Source organism: Saccopteryx leptura, chromosome 1, assembly GCF_036850995.1.
Source record: "Saccopteryx leptura isolate mSacLep1 chromosome 1, mSacLep1_pri_phased_curated, whole genome shotgun sequence".
Lineage (NCBI taxonomy): Eukaryota > Metazoa > Chordata > Mammalia > Chiroptera > Emballonuridae > Saccopteryx > Saccopteryx leptura.
The window spans coordinates 199,684,762-199,711,755 of NC_089503.1; the positions used below are offsets into that span (position 1 = coordinate 199,684,762).

Consider the following 26,994-nt stretch of genomic DNA (forward strand, 5'->3'; position numbering starts at 1 on the left):
CTTTGCCTCTAAAAGATATGTAGTTGCTGCTATTATTCTGTTCAAGGCTTTACCGAGAATTTACATTGCTCAATGATAGATAGGCATTCTATCTCTTTCTTAGTATATTTTTATGGTCAAAGTGGGTGCTTGTTTAACTTGCTTTAAAAACTTTCCAAGTGAGGCCCTGGCCAGGTAGCTCAACTGGTTAGAGCATCATCCCAACATGCCAAAGTTGTGGGTTCAATCCCCAGTCAGGGCACATACGAGAGTCAACCAATGACAGCATGAAGGAGTGGAACATGGGACAGCAAATTGATGTTGCTCTTTCTTTCTCTGCCTTCCTCTCTAAAAAAAACCCGTAACCTTTCCAAGTAAAATTATCATTGCCATATTCTATGGGGTAAAAATCTGAGAACTTTATTTTCTATTTGTTCAGATGTTAGAAATGACCTAGCACAATTATAAGTCAGCTTTTGCTAAGTACAACTAACCACACACACGCGCACACATACACACACACACACATCAATCTCAGGGTTATTTAACGAAAGCATTTATTTTGTTCACGAGTCTGAAAGTAGCCAGGCCATTCTGCCTCATGCTGCTCACCTCCAGACAGGTGGGGACAGCTCTGTTCAGCACAGGGTTGTACTGAGGCCCAAACTAAGGGGCAGCAGCTATCCCACGTGAGTTCACCTCCTGGTGATGGACAGGTGCAAGAGAGGAAGCGCAGACACGCAGGGTTCTTTGGGTCTGGATTCAGAACCTACATACCGTCACTTCCACCTGAGCCAATGGAATAACCAGGTTCACCATTAGTAGGAGGAAGTGCAAAGTCACAGGGCCAAGCTCCAAGTTACGAAAAGGGTTGAGGAATTGAAGCGAATAACGCAGTCCACCACAAGAGTGCCTCAGGAAGGCTGGCCTGTTGGCAGACACTCCCTGACCCCACCTCTGTGAGGAGCCAGACCTCCAACTGGGGCTTTTCTAGATTCCCTGACGGGCTGATTTGAAGGTTATGATTCTGTCCTGTTTGTTCTCTAACAGAGTGTGTATCTTTGAATTCTGTGCTGCCTCATAATTATAAAATCTCTGGTTGCAAAATCATATTGGTGGAGGATTTCCTAATGGGCCTTCCATTCCTCAAAACAGTCTGGATTTCATATCTGGATCAAGGCAGGTTGCAGAAGAGTATCTATCATGTTGGCCTCTTGTCAAATTGCCTGTACATAACTGAGCTTGGGTGTTAATCTGTCTGCCTACATTGAAGAAAGGTATTGGGTTGGGGAATAAGTTTGTAGCGTTTTTACCGAAGACTTTTATTTAAACAAAAAACAATAATTATATCAATAAGTTAATCAATTATATATTCGCCGTTGCTGTTTACAACCTCTTCCCACCTCTCGACCAATTTGTTGATGCCTTTCCACCAAAAATCGCCTGGTCTGGTGTCAAAGAAGTTGTTGAGCCAGTTTTTAAGGACCTCTTTGTTATCGAAGGTAATGCCCTTCATATGGTTTGACAGGGAGCGGAAAAGATGGTAATCGGTCGGTGCAAGGTCCGGAGAATACGGCGGATGCTGAAGGACCTCCCATTCGAGCTCTTGGAGTGCGGCTTTGACGACTTGTGCAACATGGGGCCTGGCGTTGTCATGAAGGAGTATGGTTTGATCATGTCGATCAGGTCTTTTCAGTCGAATAGCCTCATTCACGCGGTGTAGCTGGGCAATGTAGAGCTCCTTGTTGACCGTGGCATTCTTTTTGAGCATTTCCCAGTTCTTCATCGAATTCAGAAGGCCTTCCGCTGCGGCACGTGTCATCGACGTCAAAGTCGCCATTTTTGAACTTTGCAAACCATTTCCGTGCTGTAGACTCGCCTATGACACCTTCTCCATACACGTCGCAAATGTCCCGGGCTGCTTCGGCAGCTTTTTGACCTCGATGAAAAGCAAAGAAGAGCAGGTGTCGAAAATGTTGATTTTTGCCTCCTGGGTATTCCATTTCTAAGCCTCAAAACTAATAAAAAATTAAATAACTCAAAAATACAATTAACATAGTTTTGTAGAGCAGAAAGAGTTTTATCGAATGAATACTTACCCTTTGCCAAACAGCAAACAAATTGTTGTAAAATAAAAGAAAATATAAAAACGCTACGAACTTATTCCCCAACCCAATATAAAGAAATTGTGTATGGACCCAGTAATAATTAAGTATGGCATTGGTATGCTCTCCACAGTTCATTTTTTGAAAAACCATGGAAGAACTTTCTCTGGACTTGCAGAAACAAGGATTTTTTCTGGGCTCCTCCCTGACTTATTTTTATCTTCTAGTCACAGTGATGGGACCGAGCACCCACCTTTCCCTTCGTCCACTGGCCAAGGGAAGCACTCACACAGACTTGCGAGCCGTCTCTGCATTAGGCATGGCACAGCATGGTGTGCCAGGCTTTGAGCGGGCTCATGCATCCAAGTCCTTAGAAGTACTTGCAACATAGTTGTATGTTTGCCATTACTATTGTTGTTGGGAATAAGGGGGGTAAGTTGAATATAAATAAAATATAGCAAAAACAAGACTGGACAGGATTGTAATATCTGACCCATTTCATTCTGGAATAAAAAGTGCTGAATTCATCTGCTTCTTTTTAAGACTTCTGTAATCAAATTACCTAATTGATAAGCAGGCCAAATCTCAGATGGGGATATTTTATTTTCCTTTTGCTTAACTAATATTTTACTGATTAAGTTTAAGCTTGTCTTCTGTTTGAACCAAAATAAACTTCCACTTCTTGCCAAGAACACTTAGAACGAAGTGACAGCAAAGAATAGATGGTCAAGACAGTGAAAGTCCCCTGTGGTTCACCGGGAGTGGTTAGGGGAGGGTGAGGAGACCAGTGGTTAGCACTCTTCTTTACCCCAGCTCATTTGGGGACCATGCTGAGCCACTAGAAGCTCACTTCTGTCCCTTGTTCAGTGTCTCGGAGAGAAGGGCTGGGATGCAAGTGAGGGGCCGGAATCAATTAGGACATAATCTCACCAGCAAAGGTGCTATTCCACAAGGTCCCCTGCCGGGGAGCAGAACAGTGCTCCCACATTGTCCCCACGGAGTCTGTGCCCTGACCAAGTTTGGCCACTGCTTACAGCTGCTACAGCCAACGGGCAAGACCAAGAACACAAGACTGTCACCCCCCGCCCGCCCTCAAGGCCTGGTCCAGAAGGAGGCACTCAGAGCACCCCTTGCTGAACAGAGCGAGGGGGCCGGAAGAACTCCCCCTCCAACTTGGGGCTAATTCTGTCATTCAAAAGCACCACTTTGCTGAAAGAAGCTGAATAAGAATTATTAAAAAGAGTAGTGCATACCATACAAAAGACATAGAAATTTCTACCACAGGAGGACAATCCAGGATACTTCAGGTCACAAATTGGAAAGGTTTTCTGCTTGAAAGTAAGATAAACAGTATATTCATAATGAGGAGTCTGCGAACAGATCTCAGGGAAAAGAGCACAGGGAAAAAGCAGTTGAAGGCAGATAATGAAAACTAGATAATAAAATATAAATGAATTATCTGCATTCAATGAAGTTGTAGATTAATTAAATTATGAGTAGGTAGTTGGTTTTTTTAAAGACAAAAGTAATACCATGCAATTTTTATGGAACACAATTGGTAATCTCTATAAAAATTACTGTAGGAGAACTACATTCTTTGTGTCGTGTGTAAAATATGTGTAAAATCATCCATGTATAAAATGACACATGTATGAGATCATTTATTGCAACATTGGAATAGTAAAATATTGGGAATTACGTAAATGCCCACCCACTGGAGACCAGCTGTATAAATTAGGACAGCTCTTCCACCCGGATATGCAGCCATTAACAAGAAGCGGGCAGAGCTTTCTGTAATAACAATGTAAGCTCTCCAAGATGCAGAATAAAGAAAGTGTGGAAAAGGCCCTGGCCAGTTGGCTCAGCAGTAGAGCATCAGCCTGGCGTGTGGATTCCTGGTTCGATTCCCAGCCAGGGCACACAGGAGAAGTGCCCATCTGCTTCTCCACTCTTCCCCCTCTCCTTTCTTTCTGTCTCTCTCTTTCCCTCCTGCTGCCAAGGCTCCATTGGGCAAAGTTGGCCTGGGTACTGAGGACAGCTCCAATGCCTCCGCCTCAGGCACTAGAATGGCTCCAGTGGCAATGGAGCAACACCCCAGAAGGGCAGAGCATCGCCCCCTGATGGGCATACTGGGTGGATCCCAGTCAGACGCATGCGGGAGTCTGACTGCCTCCTGGCTTCTTTTTTTTTGCATTCGGAAAAAATGCAAAAAGAAAAAGGGGGGGGGTGGAAGAGAGGCTGGAGGATACCACATGTAAAACTGTCTGTCCCTTCCCCCCCCCTGCCGAAGGACCCACAGAAGATGGCCAAAGTGACTGATTCTCAATGGAACTGGGGACCAAGTTCCAGGGATGCAGCGAGGTTGTCAGTCTGTCTCTTGAGTTCCTTTGGAGTTGATGTTATATTCATATAAGTTCATTAAAAATAACATCATTAAAGAGACAGTGAATTCATCTGAAACAGTAAGGAGCAGCTGACCGGGGTGCGAGGAATCTGTGCTGCAGAGGACAAGCTTGAGAAACATGCTGCAGGACGCGAGGACAGCAGAGGGTCAGGCCAGGGGAGGACACCTCACACAGGTTCGCCCACAAACAGTACCAGTGTGTGGGTACCGTGCTTCTCGTTTTGTAAAGATAAAGCTGCCCATGCAGACACATGACCTCAGGTCTGTATGTGTCCATATCTACTGATACATTGTAACATGGTAATAACAACAAAAACAGCACATGCCACATCCCAGGCGCTGCTCTCACTGTTCTCTGTGTGCCACTAATTAATATCAACACCATGAGGCAGGTCAATAGTCCCCTAGACCAGTGATTTTCAACCTTTTTTGAGCCGCGGCACATTTTTTACATTTACAAAATCCTGAGGCACACCACCTACCAAAATGACACAAAATGACACTCTAACACAGTACATATTATACATATAGTTAATGATATAGTTTCTAAATGTATTTATACTCACTTAGTGTGAAACCTGGGCCTGTTTTGGTGAACACAAAAGGGATAGCCTGGCAGGAATGGTAGAAAGACACACACGAAGCTCTTCCTCAACAGTTCTCAGTTTCTCTCTTTTTAGTTTTTATCGCAGTCAAGCTTGAGAAGCTCAGCTCACATAGATATGTGGTTGAAAACGGGAGCAATGTCAAAATAGCTTTGTTGGCCAGAATGGGGAACTCCTTGGCAACAGATAACCAAAAACTATCCAAAGGAAGATCAGCAAACTTTAGCTTTAAAGTTAGATAACATTGTGATGCATTGTGATGCATTGTATATCACCCTCTGCGGGGCCTCTTTTAAAAAGAAAAAGGTGGTCCTGGCCGGTTGGCTCAGTGGTAGAGTGTCGGCCTGGCGTGCGGAAGTCCCGGGTTCGATTCCCGGCCAGGGCACACAGAAGAAGTGCCCATCTGCTTCTCTACCCCTCCCCCTCTCCTTCCTCTCTGTCTCTCTCTTCCCCTCCCGCAGCCAAGGCTCCATTGGAGCAAAAGATGGCCCGGGCGCTGGGGATGGCTCCATGGCCTCTGCCTCAGGCGCTAGAGTGGCTCTGGTCACAACAGAGCGACGCCCCAGATGGGCAGAGCATTGACCCCTGGTGGGCATGCCAGGTGGATCCCGGTCAGGCGCATGCGGGAGTCTGTCTGACTGCCTCCCCGTTTCCAGCTTCAGAAAAATACAAAAAGAAAAAGGTCAAATATCTATATACACCATCAGGATAGACATAACCAGCTGAGGCTGAGGCTTCATCTAGTGGTGGCAACATTTACCTCCAGTCCTGACCAGGATTAGAAATCGGGACCATGGGGAGGAGTAGCAGCTTCAACTACTCGCCGGGGCCACACAATGACAAGTGCGTGGCAGCCCAAGCGGGGACCTTCCTGGGTGTGGATGAGAGGCGGCCTACTATTGGTTCATCGCTAGTGGTCGGGATGAATCCTAGAAGGTGATTGGTCAGTGAGCGTTCCCTGTGCCTCCACTCTTCTTGTTGCTGATAACTGGAGGGATTGTGAGGGGAATGTTTATGTTTGGATGGAGGCGGCTGACAGCGGGCCAGATAAATAGCCTCCGCAGGCCGTATCCGGCACGCGGGCCGTAGTTTGGGGACCCATGTTTAATTTCCCCACGGCACAACTGACCATGTCTCACAGCACACTAGTGTGCCATGGCACACTGGTTGAAACACACTGCCCTAGACAGTGAGGATTCTGAGGCCCTTGGAGGCCAGCTCCTTGCCCCATAGTCACATAGCTGGTAAGTGTCAGGGCTGTGATTCCACTTCTTCACGACTAGGTCGTGCTGCCTCCCTGGCGTGGAAAGAAAAATATGTGTCTGTGTGTGTGTATTGGGGGGGGGGGCTAAGCAGCAGTCAGTTAATATCTGGAGAGGGCCTGACCAGGCGGTGCCACAGTGGATAGAGCGTCGGACTGAGATGCAGAGGACCCAGGTTCGAGACCCCCAAGGTCGCCAGCTTGAGCGTGGGGTCATCTGGCTTGAGCAAAAAGCTCACCAGCTTGGACCCAAGGTCGCTGGCTCGAGCAAGGGGTTACTCGGTCTGCTAAAAGCCCATGGTCAAGGCACATATGAGAGAGCAATCAATGAACAACTAAGGTGTTGCAATAAAAAATTGATGATTGATGCTTCTCATCTCTCTCCGTTCCTATCTGTCTGTCCCTCTCTTTGACTCTCTCTGTCCCTGTAAAAAAAAAGAAAAAGAAAAAATATATATATATCTGGAGAGGGAAACTGGAACTTTTGTTTTCTATATTAACATATTTGTATCATTTATAGCAGGGATCCCTAAACTTTTTACACAGGGGGCCAGTTCACTATCCCTCAAACCGTTGGAGAGCTGGACTATAAAAAAAACTATGAACAAATCCCTATGCACACTGCACATATCTTATTTTAAAGTAAAAAAACAAAACAGGAACAAATACAATATTTAAAATAACAAGTAAATTTAAATCAACAAACTGACCAGTATTTCAATGGGAACTATGCTCCTCTCACTGACCACCAATGAAAGAGGTGCCCCTTCCGGAAGTGCGGTGGGGGCCGGATAAATGGCTTCAGGGGGCCGCATGTGGCCCGCGGGCCCGTAGTTTGGGGACCCCTGATTTATAGTTTTATCATAAAGTCGTACTGCTTTTATAAGAACATAGGGTGTAAAACATTAAGCAAATATCAGAGACTACTCTCTAACTCCTATTAGCAGAAGTTTTGTAAGAAACCATGGTGTTGTAAAAAAAAAACAACCTACAGTGTCCGCAGTGCTGTCTGTCCAGGTGCCGTGCGCAGGGCACGCTGCTGCTCAGCGGCCAGCTGGTCCACACCGCCGGGACTGCAGGTGAGGAACCCGCTTTTCTCCCTGACGCACTCACTCGAGACCGAGTGTCCCTCCCCCCACCGTCAGACACCTGCACCCCTGCGCTCTGCCTCCTATGTCCATGTCTGTAGAGGACCTTGACTGCCTGTCCAATCGTCAAATCTTTCCCTCTCAAGAATCAGCGTCAAAACGGCAGCCTGGACCCCCTCGTGGTTCTTGCGAGGAGATTCACATCTTTCTCATCTCAGCTGAACAATGCTGGTGTGTCTTAGTTCAGGCCACTGGAAAGTACGGGCCTGGGTGGCAGGAGCAACAGGAACTTGTTTTAGTTCTCAGGGCAGGCGAGGTGGAGAGCAAGGCACCGACCGGCAGGTCTGCTGTCCTGTGAGAGCTTCCCGCCTACCATCTCTTTGCTGTATCTTCACGCAGCAGAAGGACAAGGTCTGTTCTCCCGGATCTCTTGAATAAGGGCACTAATGTCATTCGTGAGGGCTTCACCCCCATGACCTAATCACCTCCTAAAAGGCCTGACTTCTTCACTCCATCACATCAGAGGTTAGGACTGCAGCAGGCGAATTTGGGGGAAGCACAGTATAGCCGGCAGCCCAGCAGATTGATAGACCAGAGCCTTCTGGTAACCACAGCGACACTCCCCAAATTCCACAGATGTCCAGGTTGAAAGCAACGCCAAAGGGGAAAGCCAAGAACACAAACCCTTCACTGCTTATGATTTCTGCATTATCATGCAATTCTTGTAATACTATCATTCCTTTAATGCTACTTCTACAACTCCTACAAAAGTCTACTATACTATTATATATCAGTGTGTATAAAATAGTATGGCTACTGCACACACACCTAACCAAATGTCACACTAGATGTTGACCATGTTCGTGATGAGAGGCACAGGTAACTGACTCCGCTCTTGACCAAGGCGTTGTTTGAATAGCTCTGTTCCCTGTGTCTTGACTTCTAGTGCTGATGATAGTCACTGTTCCATGGCAATGGGATGTCATTTAGTAAAACACCGAAGCTTAAAATCATTAAGAAAGAAGAAGCAATTATAAAATCTTAAGAGAATCTTTCCCTCTCAAGAACCAAGATCTCTCAAGAGCTTTAGATCATCTTCATCTCTAAGAGGATAGCAGAATTAACAAATACTGGTCTCGGTCAGGTTTATTTCATAAAATTACCCTTTTGTAAGTGGGCCTGCGGTGAGAATACAGAAATGACAGGATGTAGCCGTAATCAGCGTAGGTACAGTGACAGCTTCTGTGTATCTGTGTAGGGGGCATGTCTGCAGTTTCATTGACAATTTCTACTCTTACCCCCCGCCCCCGGCTGGGTTGTCAGGAGTCCACGGGGAGCCCGGCTGGGAACACATCCAGTGTCCCAAACATGCCTAGGCACACGTGAACACTGCGATTCCACTGTGGATGCTGTCATGCGGGTTATGGTGTGGGGCTTCTTTCTCCAGTTGGTCCTTTATATGCACGTGTGTCTCTGTTGCCAAAAGGTTAGAAATTACGACAGGCCAAGGGACGGAAAATGAGCCCCCAGTTGGCCTAGTTCCTTCAGCATTTCAGCCTGGTGAGTTAATCCTGTACTCCAGTCTTTGAATTAATTTATTTTTTTTATTTCTGGATTCTGGGGCTCACCCAGCTGCCCGACTACTAGGGATTACTTTGGAAGTACTGTATAAAATCACAAGACGACACAGACTGGGGAGAGGCATTCCACACAGGATTTCCTGTTTATGGATTTGCAACGTACTTTAGGGCCCTGATTAAATGATGAATGGGGAAGAGCAGATTATCTGTGAGCAATGTCCTCCCTAAAGGTCTCTGCACAGACGTGCTGGGTCGTTCGCCCCAGGGTCTGATGCAGGGGAGAACATTCCAGTGCGTTCGCAGATACAGACGCAGTTGGGGTTGATGAGGGACGGATGCTGTTGCTTGTGTCCGTTAGGGACCCAACTGGTGCAAAGGGTGGACGCTCCGGTCGGGAGACTTTTCCAAAATATAATCCTGGGGGATGCAAAATTTTTTAAATTACAGCACATTGCACTGTCAGCTTGTCCAGGGACATGATTCAGCGCCTCTCTCCTGGTGGCTTCTGCTTCCATTCTCCGCTCAGTTTTTCCACCAGTTTTTGAAAACAAATTTGCGAGAAAATCACCCAAAATAAACTTTCATCTTTCTCACCACCAGCAGGTGCTGCCGGCTCCTGCTTCTGCACAGGACTTCTGAGGTGTGGAAGAAAGGGATTTTCTGATGAATCATAGTAGTAACAACACTTGGAATTTCTGTGTTTGGGTTTTTATTTTGTTGGTGTTTTTTTTCCCCTAACTCACAAAGTAATCTTTTATACCCCCTTCAAGAGTTACTGATAGTTTCTAAACTGATGAAGGCTGTTTTATCAGACAATTGCACGGACAATTCAGAGAAAAATAGTATTCATTATCAATAAAAGAAAGCAAAGGAGAAAGGTACATTTTTCCCCTCCCACTTCTATAGCAGATATGGTAAGAAGTTCCTTAAAGCATATAGAGAGGAAAAAGGAGAGTGAAAAAAAATAAGAATGAATGAAAAGAAATGAATGCTGTTCAAGCTCGGGAGATTCTTGACTCGGACAAAGCTGTTAATAGAAATAGTTGAAGGGAACATTGGTTCAAATTAAGTTCAAATGGTAAAAAACAAGCAGCATTTCTGTGAGGCTGCTGCTGGGGCCTCAGCTGTGCCAGGTCCCCACTTTTGGAGCCAGCGCGCCTCCCGTGACTGGCCCACCTCCCGTGACTGGCCTGCCCCCCATGGTGACCAGCCCACCTCCCGTGACCAGCCTGCTACACTCCGCCTTACATCTGTGCTGTTCCTTTCTTCAAGTCAGAAAAGAAAGGCCCCACACTGTCAGCAAATGAACATTTCATCAGAGAGACTACTTCTCGGTTCCCGCTTCCTCTTGCTGCCCCATTACCAGGATAAACAGGTGCTTTCTTCCGGGTTCCACACTGGGAACTCTGGAAGGTAGGGTGGTGGTGCAGGTCAGAGACAGGAACCTGAATGTGCACTGCAATAGACAAGGACCCGTCCACACATTCAGTCCCCGTCATCACTAGATCACTCTGATTTGTACATTTCTCTATCTCATTGTTTTCTAAATAATCAAAACTGCTACCTTGGAATTAAGGTGTCGTTCAGTTACCTTGAAAATGTTCAGCATTTTTGGTTTTGCCTCCTAGTCAAACTAACAGAATACTCTATGTTGGAAATTTTTGCTTTAGATGGAGCCTGGCATGTTAAAAACAACAACAACAACAACAACAAAGAAAACAGTCTAATGATCTCATTGTCTAAATTGTTGTTTTTCTCCTCCAAGCCCAGTGATTAACCAGCTGTTTTTGTTGTCATCAAAACAGCCCTGAGGTAGAAGTCCGTGGCACAGTGACCTCCCGCAAAAAGCTTGTCTTAGACTTCTGGGTTTCGGGTTGTTCCCAAGTCATCCAGGAGAAAGAAGTCAGTGGTCATAATAAATGGTTTCTTTTCTTACTATCGATAGAAAGATCTCCTCTGGGGAGAGAAGGCAAAAAAAAAAACCAAAAAAAAAAAAAAAACCCAAGAACGAGGACAAACTGTCAATTGTTACAGACATGGGGTGTCTGGTCAGTGTTTGGCCTGGGGCCTCTTCCCCGGGGGTCCTGCTTAGACCAATACCACAGCAAGCACATGTTTTGTATATTAAAAGTGCAAAGAGGAAAAGCCAAAAGCTGACATGCAGCCCATTTCCAGGAATCTGCGCGCTCATTCACGTGTTTCTGGTTTATCAGACTCCCCTGGTGCTGCCCTGACTGCTGCTTTGGTGTTGGCGACTATATCGTAACCTGATTTTCTAAGATTAACCTAAGTAAAAATCAGAAGGACAGCAGTAAGCCCATTAAAAAGAAAAACCGTAATGCATTACGAAGAAAATAAAGGATCTGGGGGTTAGCCGCAGTCCTGTGCCCAGGACAGACGGCTGTGAGGGCTCCCAGGTCGGAGGGCTCTAGCGGAACAGACCTGTCCCGTGGTTAGTGACTGTCCTTAGTTTGCCTTCCCTCTCTCTGGTTTTGCTCCTCTGCACGGAAGCGCCCACACCAGTAAGAGGATGTGCCCCATTCTGCACGTTGTCCCTTCCTCTAAGGTCATCTCTTCCTAAAGTTGTTCATCTTTAAAACCCAGCAAGTGAGCTTCCTTTAGAATCCACACTGAGACAAGAGTAGCAGATCACGCCTCCCCCAAATATGCCACTTGCGTATGAGGATTATTTTGAGCTAAAGGCGCTAAAAACAGTGGATGCAAGAAGGGTGCTCTGACCTCCCCTTTTCTTTCTGAAAGCAGGAGATCAGCTCTCCAGGAAAGATGCCCTCCCTGCCCCAGGAGGACAGGAACGTGCTTGTCACCAGAGACGGAGCCCGGACTGGGACAAACCTGGACAGACAGCCCTTGTTACGATGGATCTGAACTTCTGGTAGTCTCCCCAGGTGTTTAGCTGTTTTTCCACAATTTTTCTCTTTGTTCAGCCTGGCCCATCACCACCCGTGCCCGGCCACTTCCTCGGGTTGTCATTTCCCTGCGGAGGCTCCATGCGCGTATGGAAGCCTGCGTGTTTTTCTCCTGTCGATCTGTTTCTTGTCAGCTTAATTCTCAGGCCCAGCTGGAGACCCTGAGAAGGTAGGGGAGAGTTTTGTGTCCTGACAATAAGGATATAACATCACAGCTCAGACTCTGGTAAATTGCTTTTCCCTGATAGCTGGCTGTTCCTCTGATCCAGAACGAGCGTTCCTAAGATCGGCAGCGTGATAACCATAGCACCCGTCTTCCCAGGGATTCTGCCTGCCTTTCGGTTTATTGCTCTGTTTGACCGCCTCCCCCATCTGGACATGACAGAGGGTGGCACCCAAACAGGACATGAATGAAGACAGTCACACAGCACGCCTCGGCAGAAGGACGTGGCAGTTTTCCCTCATGGATGCCCTGTGTGCCAACAGTCAACGCTTCTGCTAGCCACCCCTGATGGCCTGCTTAATCTTTCTGCTGTGCAAACACTTTTGTTCTTTTAAAAAGTCACTGTTGCTATTTGAATAAGGAGGAAAGACACATGCTCTTTCTATATTCTAAGCAAAAGATTTCACTTTTTGTGGCCAATTATTTTTAATAATATTAAAGTTTTTCAGAATATTAGTGCTGACTCCTTTTCATTCTCTTTGGAAGGATCTGCACCTCCTGAACTATGCTACAGAAGAGAAATGGAAAGATTTTTTTTTTAAGTAAGTATTGCATATGTTGTATAAAACCCCTGCATTTCTGGTCCTTTGCAGGATTGAATTGCATATGCAAGCAGTTAAGCTAATGGGAAACATTTGGTTTGAAACTTTTTATTGACTTTGACTAAGGCATAGTTTGCCTTTATTGTACTTACATTGTTGAGAACCATATGTGTAATAAGCCAAAAAGGTACACTTTAGATTATTTTTTAAACTTGAAATTGAATTATAAAATGGTAACACTTAATAAAAATAAAACACATAGAAACTTGGAAGAAAATTAAACGGAACATCAACAAAAATAAAGAAATATTAATCAGTTTTGTCAGAGTGACAAAGAGAAATAGCCATGCAAGGCAGAAATGGGCACCCCCGGCCAAGCTGTCTGTGTCTTGAATTCATTTGTGATGTGGAAGTTAATTCAGTTCTTCAAGTGTCTCTCTCTCTCTCTCTCTCTCTCTCTCTCTCTCTCTCTCTCTCCACGCAGACACACCATGCACACACAGACATACTCAACTTCTTTGTGCCCAGTCTGCCACAGAACATTTTTTCTTGACTCAATTATCTTCCACAAATGTGTTTTGAATGCCCTCTAGGTAGTAGCACGTGACTTCGGGGCTCAGCAAGTTAAGAGACAGCCGTCTTCCAGGAACATAGTAGGCTAGTGGAAGAAACGAATTTTTGTTTGTTTGTTTGTTTGTTTGTTTGATGGGCCATAGTCTTTAATTCTAGCTTGCACCCGGCGGGCAAGTAAAAACATACACTGGGCTCCAAAACCCACTTGCATTCAGTGCTCACAAAGCCACTGACTTATCCGAGTTTCCTAGAATCAAAGGTTTCTAGCTCACCAGCCTTATTCTCCTCAGTTCCCCATCTCCTTCCTTATCCCAGATACAGACTCTACACAAACTGGCATCTCACTCAGCACTCCGCCATCTTGGCTGCTTTTCCTGGCCTACTCCACGTGGCCTCCTTCTGCTCTCTGCTCTGCTCTCTCCTCTAATCATCCCAGGAACCAAGCGGAAGAAATGAATTTTGCACACTAACAATTACAATATAAAATGGAGTTGAAGAAACACTCTACATGAGGCAAGCATTCGATGATAGGGGAGTGGAAGAGATATCATTTTGCTTGGGGAAACCAGGAAAAAGTCTTGTGGAAAAGTGTTGTTGAGTGTGGGCTTTGCAGGAGGGTGAGATTTTTATAGAAATGATGGCGGGAAGGCTGGGAGAGCTAGTGTGAGACCCACAGGCACATGCGGCAGGGTCATGAGGGAGCCGTGGGGGGAGGGGCAGAGTCTGAGGAGGCGTGTGAGACCACCCACAGAAAAGTCTTCTTTGTTCCTGAGCATGCAGCCCCCCCCCCCCCCCCGGAGGTGCTGGGGGAAGAGTGTGGTGTGCTCAAGTAGCAGTTCAGAAAAGTGACTTCTAGGAGAGACTCTGGGGGAGGCTGTTGCTACAGAGATTGGTTGGCAGGCATTCACACTGCCCAGAAAAATAAAGGGACCATGGAGATGGACAAGAGGACTCAAAGCCAGAGGTATCTCAGAGCAGAAAACTTAGGACGTGGTCATCAGAAGGACTTGGGAACTAAAGGTGTTAGCTCCCTTGGTCACAGCAGGTAACAAGGGAAAATGGAACTAGTTTAGGCACAAGGTTCACAGAATCCAAGGGAGTCTGGGGTGGGGGAGCCATGGGAGGAACAGGCACCTAGAGGCAGGGCCGAAACCCGGCACCTCTGCGGTCTCTGCCCTCCGTGCAGGCTGATACCACCATTTCCTCCTACGGGAGAGCTGTTTCCACATGGCCGGCATGGTCACAGGTGGGTCCTGAGGTACATGTCTAGCTCCAGGACAGAACCCAGCAATTGAAATCCCGCCGGCTGACTCCGGGGTCCTCACGGCACACTGGATCCACCCTTGAGCCGCCTGCTGAGGCCAGAGGCGGAGTCCTGCACAACCATGACCATGCCGCGTGGCCAGGACCGGGCAGCTCCTGGAGAAGCGGACAAGCCGCTAGGCAGCCAGGGTGCTGAACCGTGGGGCATCAGGAAGGAACGGTTCTCCAGGCGGCATGGTGGGTTTGGCCTGAACTCGTTTGGTTTGTGCTGACCACTCATGCAGGTGGATCTGTCCACTAGGCACGAGAGGGCCCTGCATGCGGACAGAGGCTGAGCTTGTAGATCCAGGTGTCCCACCAAAGCTGCGGTGACTGGAGCCACAGCAATGGGTGTCTGCTGAGAAGGACGCCCAGAAAGGGTTCTAATGCCAAAAGGGAGAGGGGGCACTTGGCGGAGGGGCTGTGGACAGGAGCTCGGGAAGGACCTCTGTATTCAGAGAGCAGAAAAGGGAAAAGGCAGGAAGCTTTGGAAGGACACTTTGTTTAGGAGGTCAGTGGACTCGGGGTTATTCAGGTCCCCTCCCAGAAGGGTCTCTAAGTTCCCGCAGCTCCTGGCCACATGGAGATCCAGACTGTGGCCCTGAGGTACCTGCTCGCTCTCCTGGCCTTGCAGACTGGAGGCTGCCCTTGTTCCCACTGTCCCTAAGTCCAGGCTACAGTGGGGCGTGGCTGCCTTCAGCAGGCTCTCACTGCTGCCACCCAGTGGTTGATGGCTCTCAGCTCCTGTGGTCTTTCTCATCAGGTAGGACATTCTGGGAACATCTTTTGTGGGAGATTCCGAGGTCCCCCTCCAGGGTGTTAGTGACCTATGGGTGGTGGCTGATTGGGTGTAGGATGGAAAAGTAGCTCTCGTGCCAGGTCAGCAACCTTGGTTCTGGGTTCTAACGATCCTGACATCTCATGGGAGCCGGCGAGTGGTCTGTCCTTCTCCGCAGTCCTTGGGCCTCGCCTGATGCCACGTCTCCCCATTCTGATGATGAGAGGGACCATTGGGGCCCTCCAGATCTGTCCAGTGCGTCATAGAACATTGCCTTCGGGGTGAGGAAGTGGAACATTCTAACATTCTCTATAACTGAACTTGGTCACTCAAGACACTTCCCCACCCCTCATTCCTCACAGAGTGGCATCTGTCTTTGGGGTGTGTCCTCATCACAGTCCCTGGAAGCCCAGTCTGAGGCAAGGAGTCTTGGAGAGGGACAATGAGGGATGCTCTTGAGGACAGCTGTGGGGAGGTGGGGGCGGCAGGACGCACAGGGAAGAAGCTGAACCCCGTGGGCTTTCTGCTGAACTCCGGCCTCTACTGGGGGGGGGGGGGGACGGGTGTGAGTGGCATCTCAGAGTTGATGCCCCTGAGGCAGCAGGGCAGGCTTCTGTCCCCCGTGTCAGTCACTGGCTCCTTGGGGGGGAGGGGTGGCCTCTGAGCCGTCCCTGGTGAGGGCAGCTCCCTGGAGAAGGGTGGCTTCATGAGCTTTTATCAGCCAATGGGAGCACTGGCTCAGGATGGTGCCTTGGTCAGGCGGAGCAGCCAGAGTGGGACCAGTGGTGTCCACTGGAGGCTGTGCTGGGCCGGTGTCCTGTAGCTAGTCCTCTACCGCGCTGTCATCCAGGACTCTCCATTTATCTGTTCCTTACCGACACGGTGCTCGTAGACGTGCTGTCTCGTTAGGTCTGCAGGTGGCCACTATCAACCGAGACATAACTAGAACCCATCTGAGCCCCAGATGTAGCCAAGCACCAAGCACCTCCACACCCTAGTCTCTGTCTCTCTCTGTCTCTGTCTCTGTCTCTGTCTCTGTCTCTCTCTCTCTCTCTCTCTCTCTCTCTCACACACACACACACACACACACACACTCCCCTCCCCCCGGGCCTGGGGGGGTCCCCAACTGGCTTTGTCCCTTGCTGGGTGGACAGGGAGTCAGGCTGTGCCCGGCTCTGAGTGAGCCTGGGAGGCTGACCCCCTTCCCAGACAGAACACCTGAGGACACGAGGGCCCCCAGTCTTGGCGTTCTGAAAACTTTCCAGTCGATTCTCTTCAGCTACCCCACAGGGTTCCGGCCAGAGAGGAAGCAGGACCTGGCCTGTGACCCACGGGCCAGGCTCTTCCCGGAGTGTCTGTCCTGCCCTGAGGGGGTCGTGCTTTTCTCGTCCCTGCCTGGGGGCTCTTTACTTCACTAAGTGTCATTTCTATTAAACTTCATTTGAGGGGCTTTTGTATTGATACTTAAAACTAATTTTTTTGGAGCTAAACATATATATATATATATATATATATATTTTTTTTTTTTTTTAATCAAAACACCCCAATTTTTTTTCTTCTCTTACTTTTGTTCCAGCTGTGGGTTTCAAAAACCTCTTGTGAAACCGGAAAGCTGAACAATCCTCCTTTCTTTGTGTCGCATTTCTGCTCTAGTAACTGTAACCCTCCCTGAGGCCGTGGAGGCCTCCGACTAAATGACATAGGCTTTCAGAAGAAAGGGCCCCAGCCGTCCTGCCAGGGCAGGGAGCAGCCCCAGCTGGGGATCAGCTGGCCCCATCTTGGAGACACCCGCAGGACAGAGAGTTCAGGGAGGAGGAGGCCGTGTGCCAGAGAGGAGATGGAAAATGATGTGGAAAGAAATCAAGACGAGAGTTTGTTCGAGTTTCAGTTTTGGGCCCAGTAGGGAAATCCCTAGCCTGCTCTGCCTGGCCTGGGGTGACCTCTCAGAGGCATGTTCAGACTTGCAGGATCTGGACCCCAGAAAAGACAGGAGGACAGGACGGGACAGGAAGAGACACCGCTTCCAGTGTGTTCAAGATATTTAAAATAGGCTGCAAAGGACATCTACCCCGGGTCCCAGCTGCCTTCTACTAGTGCAGAGCTTAAAGGACTGAGGGCTTAGTTCAGAATATAACCGGCAGCTGGAGAAACCCATAATATGGAACCTGTAAAAGGAAAATGTTACTTTTCTTCGTTCTAAGAAACACAACTGACAAAGGAATATCGTTCTGGTCTAAGAACCAGGATTAATAGCATGCTTGAAAACAAGCTTGGTCATTTAAGTAAAAAGTACTGCTAGCAAGGGTGTTCAGATGCTCTGAGTTGAACCCAGGCTTAACCATACGGTTCCTCTTGGCTTCAGCTATTTGGGTCAAAGAAACATTTTGGGGGAAAATAACAACAACAAACTTTTAAGCTTTTTTTTTTTTTTTTTGGTCTGTTTATAAATATTCAGAATTTGTCTTTCAATTTTTTGGTCTTTTAATAATTCATTACCGATCAGTTACCTCTGAACTGGTTTATGGTTGATTATCATATTGTTAACATTTACTGAGTGCTGATTATATGCACTTTACATGTAATAATTCATTTAATTTTTACAAAACCTGTGTGTGATGGGTGCTACAGTATTCCCATTTCACAGCTGAGGAAACTGAGGAAAAATTAACTCAGCAAATATTTTGTACCAGGTATACTATGTGCTTTGTATGGAGTATTTCATTTGATACTTTTAAAAGCTTTGAGATTCTGTTATTTCCCCCATTTTAGAGATGAGCAAATTGAGGCTCACATAGGTGAATTTGTTTTAAGGTGACATAACAAGGAATGGAAAAAAAGATTTGAGCCCAAGTCTGTCTATTAACCCAAATCCTTGGCTCGTGTAATATCGAAAAGCTAGAATAATCTATATGTCCAATAAGAAGTGGCAGTTATGTTAATGGTATATCTATACAATAGAATCTTATAAAGCCATTAAAGTTATGCCGAAAATATACCATGTTGATCTACGCAACAAACTTTGCACTGAAAAAACAAAAGGCAGGTAAAATACACACAATATGATTTCATTTAAAAATATACTAAGCCCTGGCCGGTTTGCTCAGTGGTAGAGTGTCGGCCTGGTGTGCAGGAGTCCCCGGTTCGATTCCCGGCCAGGACACACATGAGAAGCGCCCATCTGCTTCTCCACCCCTCCCCCTCTCCTTCCTCTCTGTCTCTCTCTTCCCCTCCCGCAGCCAAGGCTCCATTGGAGCAAAGTTGGCCCCGGGCGCTGAGGATGGCTCTGTGGCCTCTTCCTCAGGTGCTAGAATGGCTCTGGTTGCAACAGAGCAATGCCCCAGATGGGCAGAGCATCGTCCCCTGGCGGGCATGCCAGGTGGATCCCAGTCAGATGCATGTGGGAGTCTGTCTGACTGCCTCCCCATTTCCAACTTCAGAAAAATACCAAAAATAAATAAATAATAATAATAATAAAAATACACTAAAATATATGTGTAAACATATATACGCTTTCCTAGAAAGGAACATAAAAGCAAAATGAAAGTGCCGGGACTCTCACGAATGACCCGGAAATGCCACCCCACATAGGCCTCCCGCCTAGGGTCGGCTTGAGCTAATAGAATTATTCTGAGGAGCCGCAGACTCAGAAGCCGTGGAACAGTGGGAGTTCCTCTCCTGTGAGAGACCGGCAGCAACAAAGGGAGTCTCCATCTGTGCGTGTGTCCTTCTCGGTCCTGGGAGGGGACAATGACGGAAGCCACAAGAGCTTCCTGTCATCAGGGAACACACAGATTGCACAACAAACCTCCTCCTTCTTACCTGGCTGTTCCCAGTCACCTCCCGCCACTGGGCTCACCCCCACCATCTTTCATTTGTTTTTAGCCGAAGCTGGTATTTAGGTTGGTGGCTCAGGCCAGCTGGACAGTTACTCGTTTTCCCTCGGTATCTCCCCCATGGACATGAGGTGTACATTTTAATAAGCTCCTGCTTGTTTTTCCTTTTTAAATGTCTTTTATGATGGGAGTGTCTAAGCCAAGAGCTCAGGAGGGTAGAGGGAAAACTTTTTTCTTCCCCTACATTTGTTTAAAAATTAAGAATTTCAAGATGGTGGCAGCAGAGCACCAAACCAGGGACAGGATCCTGCTGAGCCAGGGAACAGGGCCGTGTGTGACCACATGGTGCATGCACCCACGCAGCTGGCCCCGGTGAGAAATGCCTCGTGTCCTGCTTTGTACCATCCCCAAATACACCACTTGAGACTATGATGATTTCCACTGGAGGCGACTGAGACACTGCTGACATGAGAACTTCTGCCCACCTGCTCTCTGCCTGAACGCGGGGCATAGATTCCCCTTGGTAAAGGTGATTCGACCTTCCATTTGCAGAAGCGTTCCTCTCTCTAGGGAGAGAGAGGGAGACACCGGTTCTCCTCTGCATGACCGCCGGTACTCAGAAGGTATATTTCGCATGGAGTTCCTAGTCACCTTCCCACAGTTCGCCCCTGGTGGGAATCAAAACCACCTTTTCCCTTGTCTACTCGCTTCTCCATGATGCGTCACTCTTTGTTAAAATGGTGCATCATTTCCGAGGCCCGGAAGCCTCTTTGGGTTTTCACCTCTTTTCTGTGAAACCCCTTGACACATAAAAACATTAACATCAATAAGGAAACATATACAGTTTTTCTCCTGTTAATCTTTCTTTTGCTGGTTTAATTCAAAGGCCCCCAGACGCAGAACCTGAGAAGGTAGAGGAAACATTTTTTTCTTTTATACGTCTGTTACGCTTGCATTGCTTTTCTGTCTCGCTTTGGTAATAAGAAAAAAATAAAATAAAATAAGGACTCTTGAAAATTTCCTATCCATATACCTTTCAACAAAATTTTTTAACCAAATGAAAATCAAATCTCATGATAAGGGAAGACAAAAAGTCCAAGAAACATGGGTGAGCCATGAATCTTACAATATTTACAATGGAATCTAAATGGATGATGATATTTAACTGGGAATTCTATGCTGTTAAGAATTTCGAAACAGGGAGAGAGATTCTGTTAGGGAAAACGTGGTGATAGTCCAGGATTGAAATCCTGTCATTGTTGCATCCAAACTCAAGATTTGGGTGACAGGGAGGATGTGAGTAAATATTCTAAAGGTCTCATTTCAGTGGAAAGAGGGGAGAAGCACGGACCAAGCAATCCAAGTGACATCAGCTTTCACCACACCGCTCAGAATTTAAAGCCTAAGAATTATTTCTGGAATTTTCCATTTAATATTTGGACTGCACTTGATGGTGGGTAACTGAAACCACCAAAAGTGTAACCACAGGTGCGGGGGAGAGTGTGGTAGAAGAATCCCAGCCACTGCTTCATGACATAGTTCTACCACATTTCAGGTGAGTACTCTGCACTCTACGTATCTACGTACAGCTGACACAGCAGCGATAGGTTATGTCCACAAAGTGTTTAACCACAGCAGTATTTGTAACAGCGGTCGAAGACCATATGAACGGCGCCAAAGTAGTGGGTAGTGAGATGAATTGTGCACATATCCGCTTGATAAAATTTCATTTTAAATGAATGAATTCTGTAAATACTGTAGAAAGACAGGAAATGATTGTGCTCACCGAGGGGAGTAGAATGTGAAAATGTTCCTAGACTGTGATTGCCACAGGTCAACAAAGGCCACGAGCCAGTGAGCGAATACAAAGATCACAAATAAAACAGGAGTCATCGATGTCTTAGGCTCGTGGAATGTGGGTGAAGTCTTTTTTTGTATTAATTACTTTTGTTGTCATACAGTTGCTTAAGCACTAGAGGAAAACAAAGGCTTAAAACAGAGGAACAAATGGGTGGACATGGGAGAGACCAAACCATTAGACAACCCTTGAGGAATTTTGCTGCACAGGGAGGCAGCAAGTGGCCAGTATCCGGAGAGGGGCATGGGGCCCAGGCAAGGGAGGGGCTCTTTTGAAGATGGGAAGGAGTTCACACGTTTTTATGCCAACGATCAGAACTGTTGACAAGGAGGGAAAGTGAGGCCGGAGGAAGGTCCTTGGGCAGAGGGGAGAAGTGTGGGCCAGTGCTCAGGGTGAGCTGGGCAGCGGGCAGCGGGGGCCGGGTGTCGCACGTGGGGGCCAAGGCGGCAGGTTGGCCGTTTGGCCGTGGGAAGTGGAGGGAATTCCGTCCTGATTGATTCCGTTAAGGGCAGAGAAACAAGTGAAGCCAGGAGTCAACTAGGAGGGGGGGCTTGCTGGAGAGGAGCAACGTGGTCTCAGAGGCTGGAAGAGCTAACAGATCAAGGCACCGCGGTCGGATTTCCTGAGTACCCAGGGTCCACATGAGGGCTGGACAGTGACACGCCTCATGGATGCACCCTGGGCAGGACAGCCCATCTCACCTCCATAATGTCAGCACCTTGCCACATAGTCTTCCTCTTTCTGTGACTCTTGAGTTTAGTTTCAGTATCACAAATGGCTGTTAGCCCTGCTCTTCATTTGATGTGCGGATGGTGATGTTGAAAGTACACTTGTCTTTGAAGTGTCCCCTCACACTTACTCGTGGAAGGTGTTATGATTACACGAGAACACCTTCCCGAGGCCGCAGAATGAGCTGACCCTACTACTCTCTGATGTCACTGCCCAGCGGGAGCCATGACCTGTGACTGATGGGCGTGAAGTAGATTGTGGATTCTCAAGAGACTCGATACCACTCATCAACTGCAAAGACTAGAGGAATATGTATTGTTTTGCTCTGAACAAGTGATGTAGTTTGGGGTTTTGTTGTTGTTGTTGGCTGAGTGAAGACAGGGCCACACAAACTGTGTGACTAACTCCCCTGATCAGTTAGACACTGTGCAGCCTAGACACTGATGTCATGAAGTGAATTAATAATACTGAGGTGGACGGGACAGCACATTGGGATTTAGTCTGAAGAGTCAGGAAATGGGGGAAAGAAATGAACAGGAAACCTGAGGGCAAACAAACCCATTAGTAGGAAGAACAAATGAAAGGTAAGCACTGAAAATAATTGACCAAGAAAAACAGTCAATGTGCATTCATTCCATCTTTTGTTTCTTTAAAAATGCGTGTTACTTACAGAGAACGATGATGAGTAGAAAAGAACAAGTAAAAGATAAGTGTGCCTGACTGGGATTTCCTTTCTATTCCCCCAAATATCCAGCTCCCAGGGACCCCTATGTGGACATGAGACTCTTTTCCTTCCAGATGAAAAGTCAAAAGCCTAGATGTTTACAGTGTCAAGTTTCTGCCTGTGACTTTCACCGCTTACCCCAGAGAGTGTCGCTGTGAGCATCAGTGTTGAAGGCGCTTTCTGGATAACACTGAAATGACTGTGCCTCAGTGCTTTCCACACCTAAGCCCAACAAACCACAGAACAAGAAGAATGCCCAATAAACTCATGAAAAACTGTTTCATTTCTATAATAATTAAAAAAATCTAAATTAAACCAATAGTGAACTGACATTATTATTATTATTATCAGTACTATTATTGCATGCCAAGTTGTCCAAAGATTGAATTTAAGACAATTCTTAAAGGTAAAGGGAATTTGGAGATGACTTCCACGGCGCGTTTGGAAAAAAGTATGATTTGATACAACTTTTTCAAGCCAACTCGATAAAATGTGCCCCAAAGTCTTCAAACATTCATTCATCTAATCATTTATTGAGTGTTCTATATGAAGGGCTAGGAGTTCTGTTCCATCAGTTTATAGATACTACATGAATAATTACAATTGCACTGAGTCCCATGAAAGGGAAATCAAAAGGAAATGAAACAGGGAATTAATCTTAAGAAAGTAATCAGAATTATGCAGTAAAGATCATTTTCACAGTGAGAACTACCTAAATGTCTACAGATAGTAGATCAAATAAATTATGATACATCTATCATTTATTTGGAGTAATATGGCAGTGGAGTAACATGATGGCATTAAGAGTAAAGTTATAGCAAAATACTCATTAACAAATAAAACTTGTTCCTAATACACTGGGAAATGGAAAATAGTTACCACAGTGTTTCAGTATGACCCAATATTGTAAAGACAAACAAAAATAAAACTATATCTCTATCCTTATCCACGTATCTATGCAGGATATATGATGATAGTCCCAACTTATCCACAGTTTCCCTTTCTGCAGGTTCAGTTACCCATGGTCAGCCACAGTCTGAAAATGTTTGATGGAAATTTCCAGAAATAAGTAATTTGTAACTTTAAAGTTGTGCACCTTTCTGACCCGTGTACTGTCCCGCCCAGGACGTGAATCATGCCTTGTCCAGTGTTATCCGCCCTGTGTATGTGACCCTCCCGTTAACACTGAGTACCATCGGAGCAGCCGTCAGCAGACTGGGTCTGCGAGAGACCACACCCACATTATCTTTCACTGCAGTATATATTGTTACAATTGTTCTATTTTATTATTCATTAATCTCTCACTGTTCCCAATTCATAAATTAAATGTTAGGTATGTACCTAGGACTAGGAAAAAACATAGTATGTAAGATTTGATAGGATGTGAGGTTTCAGGCACCCACTGGGGGTCTTGGATGATATCCCCCATGGACAAGCGGAGCTAACGGCACTAGCAAAATGTTACAGCAACGTTTTCTTCTCTGTGCTTGTCTTCATGACTGATAATCATATTAACTTTTCAGAAAGCATAGTGCTTTGGAGAGTTTAAATTAATAAAACACAGTTTCCTATCATAGAAGGAATATTGAAAAAAAGTTTTTGAAATTTTCCAATTCAGTCAACTCCTGTTCCAGCTTTAAAAAAAAAAAATCATTACTCATTCTTTAGGTATTCCTTTTGTGAGACGACCTTAACTTGAAGCATACACTTTGAGATTTAATTTTGTGTCCTCCTAGTGACTAGGTGTTTAAGTGACCTTTTCCTCCCAGGAGATGATTGCTGTAGGTCAGGCGTGAGGTCATGGCTGAGGAGTTACAAAGTCGCAGTCTTGGCTGGGAGTAGAGTAAACCTGGGCTGCAGACAAAGTTGATGCTCAAAAAAAAAAAAATATTTAGTCCTCTCCTGTGAACACAAACACTGGCTATAATCCACCAGTGTTGATGGGTTGGAGTTTACAATAGTTATAAATCCGGTACACATTGCTCTTTGACCATATATGGTCGGGTTAAAGTTCCTGATGTTCGGGAACATTTCTAGGAAAACAGAAGTATTTATATTTTTCAGGAAAGAGAGAGAATCTTAGAGCTGTGGCAATGGAAGAATTTTATGGTGGCCCATACCTCTGTATGTGGAAAGGCTAAGAAAGGAAGAGTCCATAATAAATGGACACTCGGAGAACTGAAGGAAAAGTGCTGCTCTAACTTCCTTCCGTAATGCACTCTTACGCAGTCCTAGAATGAAAGAATCTGATGAGACATGGGAATTTGTGTGACAGTCATAATACATGATTATGGTAATTGGTGTTACCCTTTCTTAAAATATCCTCTTGAGATGTGAATGTTGCAGATGTGATCTGTTCAAAGTTCAGAGGAATTGTAACCTCCTGGGATCTGGGCACTGTTAGGAAGCCCCATGATGTTATCTCGTTCTTCAGTGATTCGCCCTGTTGGTTCCTACCAGCTACGTGGTGTTGTTGTTCAGCATCCCAGCAGAAGTGACAGCCTTTATTTTCAGATCACAATTAGATGTATATATAGGTCTGCATGGGGATCGTCGGCCTGCCATCAGGCCAATTGTTTGGGTGTAAATTAACTTGGTAGTGTCTCTAAGAATTGAAGAAGCAACCCAATAAATCTATTACTAGTTACAGCGTTGGAGAAAAACAAACACGCATGGAGGTAAGTAGGAAGGTGCTTGCTGCAGGCGGTGTGTAATAGCAAAGACTTGGGCACAGCCCGCATGTACATCAGCAGGGGAGTGGTTAGGTGGTGCGGACCTATTACTCTGGAAGTCCAGCACAGCCCGCAGGAGCACAAGGTAGCTCATACTTAACTAACGTGGAAATTTTTCTAAGATATACCCTGAGTGTGAAAGCAAGTTACTGAAAGATAAGGACATTAGCTCTATAGCATTATGTGTAGACACGCCCCTGCTACAAAGCAATACTGCACCCTTTCTGTGGGTGCACACGTGGGTGTGAATGCACACGTGCAGATTCAAAATGATACACACCAAATATGAAGAATGGTTTCATCTGGGAGAACTGGGAGGTGACTGGGCTTGGGGGTGTAGACCATTACCTGTCATACTTGCATTTTTTTTAGAAAAAGATACTGTATTCGTGGGCTTCCTAGCTCATTAAAAATTGATTAAAAATGAAAAGAAATCCAACTCAAGTCATCAATAAAAATGGCTCAAAGGGAAATAGCCTTAAGTTCATTTTCCTTCATTTTAAAGAAATAATACATTTGAAAATAAGAAAGCAGCCTGACCTGTGGTGGTGCAGTGGATAAAGCATCAACTTGGAAACGCTGAGGTTGCTGGTTCAAAACCCTGGGCTTGCCTGGTCAAGGCATATATGGGAGTTGATGCTTCCTGCTCCTCCCCCCCTCCCCTCTCTATAATGAATAAATAAAATCTTTAAAAAAAAAAAAAAAAAAAAAACACTGCAAGAAAGCAATGATAAGACTTGGCTGCAGAAGAAAGTCCAGGAACTTATTACCAGTGGAGGATACGCAGTGTGTCCCTGTGGACACGTGGCACCGTGCACCAAACCAGCACATGCCTGTCCTGTCCCATGAGGTGGCCTGTCTGGCCCTCGGCCCATCAGAGTCGGTATGTACTGCAGTTCCACCTTCCATTAAGGAATGGAAAATTAAAATGCCTGAGAGTAACACTTCAAGGAGCAAGGCAAAAAGCTGGTGAAGGGATACTAGCAGAGACCTTTTCTCAAAACACAACTGCAGCCACTTCGCCAGCAGGCCAGACAAGGCAGGGAGAGCCAAAGTCCCAGAGCCAGTCCCGGGGAGCCCTGGAGGACACAGCCAGTGAGGACACACAACCTCCTTTCCTCCTGGATGCTCCACACTGACTTTTTATTTTCATTGAGGAATTTCATCAGACTATTGTATTTTCTCACTATAGATATATTTTGAAATAAGCTGTATACGTAGGAAAAAATAGTGCATGAGTCAAGTTAAAAGACTGAAGGAGTCCAGAGAGAGTCAAGGCGAGGTGTCCCCATGACTTTCGCATCTCGAGGCATATCCCCCCCCCCCCACGGCGCATCCGACTGTGAAGGCCCGGGTGATGGGGGTGGGAATGTTTCCCTCCCTGAAAACGGGAGCACGCTGTACACACTGCCCTGCACCTTACACTTTCTGCTTGTCCCCACTCCTCAATATTTCTTGAGGATCATCCCATAGCTATACATGTACATTGACTTCATTTACTTATTTTTTTAAAGAGAGAGAGAGAGAGAGAGAGAGAGAGACGGAGTAGGGCAGAGGAGGGGCGAAAAGTATCAACTCGTGGTTGCTTCTCATACGTGCCTTAACCGGGCATGCCCAGGGCTTGGGACCCACGACTTCAGCGACGCCTTATACCCTGCGCCTCCGCAGGTCGACTTCGTTTATTTATTTATTTATTTATTTATTTATTTATTTATTTATTTATTTATTTATTTATTTATTGTATTTTTCCG

At 46.2% G+C, this 26,994-nt stretch overlaps 1 protein-coding gene across 12 annotated transcripts in view; it reads left to right on the forward strand.

Annotated features, from left to right (window-relative positions):
* The window catches only part of BBS12 (Bardet-Biedl syndrome 12), a 38,833-nt gene extending 16,001 nt beyond the window's left edge, over nucleotides 1–22,832 (forward strand). For 2 of the 12 annotated variants that reach the window (XR_010751512.1, XR_010751521.1), the window contains 2 exons: nucleotides 11,794–11,928; nucleotides 12,198–12,628. The gene's annotated coding sequence lies outside the window, so the exon portion shown is untranslated. Of the gene's footprint in view, nucleotides 1–1,507; nucleotides 3,538–7,298; nucleotides 7,563–8,928; nucleotides 9,003–11,782; nucleotides 11,929–12,197; nucleotides 12,629–12,658; nucleotides 12,715–22,548 lie in introns of those variants that run through there. The other 10 variants (XR_010751513.1, XR_010751514.1, XR_010751515.1 and 7 more) reach the window with 10 other exon arrangements.
* The last annotated feature ends 4,162 nt before the right edge of the window (nucleotides 22,833–26,994 follow it).